The following is a 5,255-nucleotide window of genomic DNA, read 5'->3' on the forward strand; positions in this document are numbered from 1 at the left end:
ACTTGATGGAAACAAATGTGTTCTTAGATGATTCCAGATGAAGTGTAGATGTACCGACTCCTGATCACCTTGATGCTACAATTATTTTTCATCAAATTTCCATATGAAGATGTGTCACAGTTCTTTTTTAAGGAATTGTAACAGATGCTGGTCATTAGTTTGAAAATTAATGAATCCTGTTGAGGTTACAAGCTTTAAGATATTAAAATAAGTCTTAGGATTAAATCTGTGAAACAATGCTGGACAGAAAAAAAAGTTTGTCCAGAGGAAAACGACCTTTGTAGATTAAATCCAGAGCAGATGTCCACACTGCTGGAGAGCACCAGTCAAACTGGGACAAAACAGAATCAGATTTTAAACACTGTTTTATTACATTCTCAGGGCTTCATCCATAAACCACAGTGGCAGTAGCCTTTGCCGTACAGTTCGTTAAAAGCGCTAGAAGATGAGCACCGGCGTCTAACAGGTTCAGAGCGGGTTCAGACATTTATTATTATTAGTGTCACTACAGGAAGCCTCGCCATGCTTCATAGACATACTGTATGACGGCAGGGCTCACACAGTTCTAGGCCAGGCATCAAGTCTGAGCACTTCCTGTCTGCTTACTACGCTGCAGCTCAGCCTCTACAAACTGATTTTATACCAGGGAGGCATCGGGCAGAGCGCATCCTTCCCTGTCTTTTTCCCATTGTGTGGACATGTTTTTCTTGGATGCCACTGTGGTGAAGACATTTGGGCCTCAACTTCAAAGGGTTAGCACTTGGTTTCAGGTTGGAGTCAGGTTTAGTTGAGGTCAGGGGTCAGGCCTTTAGCTGTGGTGGTGAATAGGGGATGCAATGTCTCTGAGTGTCCTCAACTATAAAGACAGGTGTGTGTGTGTAGGCTGTGTTTACAGAATGGTTTCAGCACAGGAGTCACCAAAGAGAGCATGCACTTGTCGATAAAAGTCTCTGTGTGTTTCAGGTGGTGGCCGGTCGTTTGGAGGGTGGAGGCCAGACTCCTCGCATTCTGCCTCCACCTGGACGCCGACCCAGGGCAGCAGCCGGCGAGGCGACAGGTGTGACGGAGCGTCCCCGGAGACGAGGCTCGTCTGGGAGAGGACAGGTGAGGGGGGGCAGGAGATCTTCAGGTGCAGAGTGATGCTGAGGGACAGTGATGGAACCAGCCAGGTTACACATATGCTCAGTGGTCACTTTATTAGGAACGCCTGTCTCACACTCAGTCTGATCCAACAGTCCTGTGGTGAATCGTCCTCCATGAAGGTGGTGGTGTCCAGGTTGTGTTCAGTGTCACAGAGGTGTTAGTTCGCCTGTGTGGTCACTGTGGAGGCTGCAGTCTGTGCTGCTGTTACATCTGTACATGTTGTACAGACAGGAGCGCCTGTACACTACATCGACTTCTGTACAGCTGTTAGGTACTTGTACGTAAGTATTTCTGTGTAATGCAGCTTCATACTTCGACTCTGCTACATTTCAGAGGATTGCACTGTGTTTTGCTGAGAGGTGTTTGCCCACCACGGTTTGTATTAATGAGGCCATCAGGTTGAATAACAGCTTATTGTTTCAGCTTTAGGTAAAGTAATAAGACATGATGGTTTATATAGGGATTATAGGTCTGAATGGCCACTTTGACTTTTAAGAACCTTTAGAAAGCTCAAGTTTATTTTTGATCAGAAATCCAGTTTCTACTAGTAAGTAAGTTATTGTTGAAATCTGTAATGACCCTTCTGACTAGTGAGAAATACTGTTATGGATATGTAAAATGCACTGACACATCCAGTTGGCGTGCAGTTTGATTCACTGTTAAGGCAGTTTGCCACCAATCAGAAACTCTCTTCATAACCCACTGTTGTTTAGGTCACTGTTTGGTTCCAGCTTCTTAGTTTCCTACTTGTCCATCATAGTCAACTGAGTATTTTGTTGCTCAGACAACAATGATGGTGTCAGGTCGGTCTCTAGGAAATGTTTTGCTGCCTGAGGTTTTCTAGACTAAACAATTCATTGGAAAAATAACTGGCACATTAATTGACAATGAAAGCAACTGTTAGTTGCAGCCCCAGTGATCATGTATTTAGTGTGTAAACGACATTTGTAGGTGTTTTCATTTCTGTTGCCTAATTGGAGCTCTTCTCAGGACAATGCAAACCGCCTCCCTCAGCTTTCTGGTTGACCTGGAGCAACCTCGCCGGTTATCATTAGTACAGAGTGTTACCAGACTGCAGGTGTTATCAGCCTTTAATCTGTTCTGCAGCTACAGCTGTACAATAAATGTAGGGCAGTAAAAGTACAAGAGTTCTCTCTGAAATGTGATGAGTCGAAGTGGAAAGTAGCAGAAAATGGAAAAGTAGTACAAGCACCTTAAAACTGTACTTAATACAGTATTATATGAGTTAATGCAAGTAACCTCCCACCGCTGTAAATACCAGAAGCCCCTGTCAGTAGAACACAGTCCAGTGTAGCAGCAGCACAAACTGAACATTATCACTTTCATGAACTGACTCGTTCATTTACTGCAGGACTGTTGGATTAGACTGACCTGGTTTTAGACAGGTGTTCGACCACTGAGTGTACGGACTCACAATCAACTTAGTACTGAAGCTTTATTCACTAATACAAGACATTCATGTAAAAAGGAAACTGTGTGGTATCACTGAAGTTGCAGCTGATTGTTGCCGTCTTGCAGCCTATAGCATGTATGTTACAGGATGCATGAGATGCAGCGAGTGTGGCCTGGCAGTAGAGGGAGCTGTTCTTCACTCTGACACTGGCAGGTGGTGAAGGGAAGGAGAGGCTGCTGAAGGTAAATGCCACATGGAGCAGGTTGTAGTAGCAGGAGGGTTAGAGCAAACAACCACATCGTCTCTACACATCTCAGCTTTGTTTTCCAGCCGTGCACTATTAAAAGGTAAAGGTTGGTCATTTTCTGTACCAACTGTTTTCAACACTCCCCACCCAGAGATAAACTACCAGTGAGTTGCCTCTACGCCATAGTAAGGTTGTCTCAGTCCTGGTTCAGGTTTTTTCATGTGCCATAGGCCTATTGTTCAAAAACACCGCTGCACCGGGTCGCACGTTTCTTCATTACAAAACACCAGATGCTAATGTTTTTTTGTTTTTTTTTAACTGTCTGAGGCTCCAAATGTTTTAGAGAGTCTGAAGTAGGCGAGGCTCAAGGGCACATGCACGACAGCTCTGTATATTTTTAATAAATATGCGAGTCTTGTGTTTTGTAATGAAGAAACATGTCACCTAGTGGAGTGGTGTGTTTCACTGATGTGCTTTAATCATTTTTTAACAATAATGGAGGTCTATGGCACAGATGAATAGGTGGACCCGGGACTGACAGACATTACCTCTGGATAGAGGCAACTCATTGTATGTTATAAAGTACGACTTTGTTAATAATCTTACCCAACAGTTAGTACAGAAAATGACTGGCCTTATCCTTTAATAGTGCACCATCCAACATGAAGCTGATAAGTTTGTGTTATTTTTGAAATGTACAGAGACGATGTGGTGGTTTGCTCTATCCCTCCCGTTGCAGCTGCTACAGTTTGCTCCATGTTGCTTTGTCTTCAGCCTTTCACCACCTGCCAGTGTTGAACCATGAGTAGAGGCAACCTGCTGGTCTCTGTATGGGAGTGGAAATAGTGTTAAGATGACCGGCATTTAACACAGAACAACAATACAATTATCTGACAAAAGTTAGTTTTCCAATGTTGACACCAAACTGTTCCCATTTGCAAAACAGTGCAAAGCATTAAAGGATAACTTCAGTTTTACTGGAACCTGGTGTATTTCCCATAAAGTGGGTGCAGTGACTCAGTTGTATCTCAGAGTCAGAAGGAAAGCTCATACGAGACTTGGGCCGACGTCTGGGGGGCTATTACTGCTACTGCATAGGTCAACCTGGTGGCTGGCCTGATGAGCTTGCTGTAGTGTCTAACCCAGATGTCAGCCCAAGTCTCGTATGAGCTTTCCTTCTGACTCAGAGATACAGTAAGTGTGAGAAATGATTCAGCTGGCACCATGTTTGTTCTGAGCTCTGCCTGAGACACGGTTTAATGCAACTTTTCATTTCCCCAAATCTCTACAATGGAGGCAGTGATAACATTGGCGCAGGCTACAGAGTCATCATACCCATTTTTAGGGGAAATACAGGAGGTTAAAAAAAAAAACAAAGTCATTTTTAAGTGGTTTAAAACTTCTACTCTCTTTTGGACTACAGTTCCCATAATGCTTTGGGCTGAAGAAAGCTTAAAAACATCTCAGACAAGATCTGAAGTGTCTTTTTTTCTAGAGTTTCTACGTGGAAGTATGGATTAGATGTAGATTAGTCCAAAGCATTATGGGACCTGTAGTCCAAAATAGAGTAGGGTTGTCTCAGTGCAAGTGTTGCAGCAGCTGAGAACTGAACAGAATGTGTGTCAGTGGATCAGATCAGTACCTGTGGTCTAGTTCACTTGGAACGGATGTGAATGCCAGTTGAGGGCTCATCTCCTGTGGGGAAACACAAAGAGATAATATAGATGAATAAAACCATCAAAAGCTGAGGCTTACTCTGTTGCAGGATCTTCACACTGATGTCGTGCCAAACAGCAGAATGACATTTACATATTTCTAATTTAAATGTTAGCCATCATTAATATAGTAAATGTTTACATGCACAACAAAATGTCTCAGTTTGCTACATTTGTTCACAACTATTTTTATTTGCACTGATCTTATTTACTCTATTTTAGTCATTTATTGTGATTTAATTCTGCCATGTAAAGTACTTTGGTCAGCTGGATGTTGTTTTTAAAGTGCTATATAAATAAACTTGACAACTCTGACAGCAGTGCCACATTGATGAGCATGTTTTAAGTTAACCTTGTGATAATACCTCGCATACTGGGGTTTGAGGGAATCAGGGGTTTGTTAAACACAACGAGCCTCAATGTCACACAGCCAGATTAGCATCTCATGCTCATGGAGGTTATTCAGGGAAGAGCTGTGTTAGATAACCCAGCTATGGACAAACTCTCTGAACCCAAAGAGATAAATAATCAATATGAATATTGATATATGTATCTACTTAAAAATATGGCACTGCTATGAGAACTGTCCAGTCACATTTTTTATTCTTGTAAATCAAAGCACCCATCTGTCTCATTTAGTGAACAGTGTCAAAGCTTTCAGTCACAGGCAGAGGTGGAGGAAACAGCAGGTGTACTCACAGTCAGAGGTTTGGTTCAGGGTGGGGGGGGGCAACAG

The 5,255-nt window shown here is 42.8% G+C and overlaps 1 long non-coding RNA gene across 1 annotated transcript; it reads right to left on the bottom strand.

The window, feature by feature from the left end:
* Positions 1–44: 44 nt before the first annotated feature.
* Positions 45–5,254, bottom strand: LOC109974753 (uncharacterized). Its single transcript, XR_002277014.1, has 3 exons — positions 5,219–5,254; positions 4,447–4,499; positions 45–1,142 (listed from the first exon to the last, which is right to left on the bottom strand). It is a non-coding gene; the product is annotated as an uncharacterized LOC109974753 (long non-coding RNA).
* Between the last annotated feature and the right edge of the window lies 1 nt (position 5,255).

This window comes from Monopterus albus, unplaced genomic scaffold, assembly GCF_001952655.1.
Source record: "Monopterus albus unplaced genomic scaffold, M_albus_1.0 scaffold346.1, whole genome shotgun sequence".
NCBI lineage: Eukaryota > Metazoa > Chordata > Actinopteri > Synbranchiformes > Synbranchidae > Monopterus > Monopterus albus.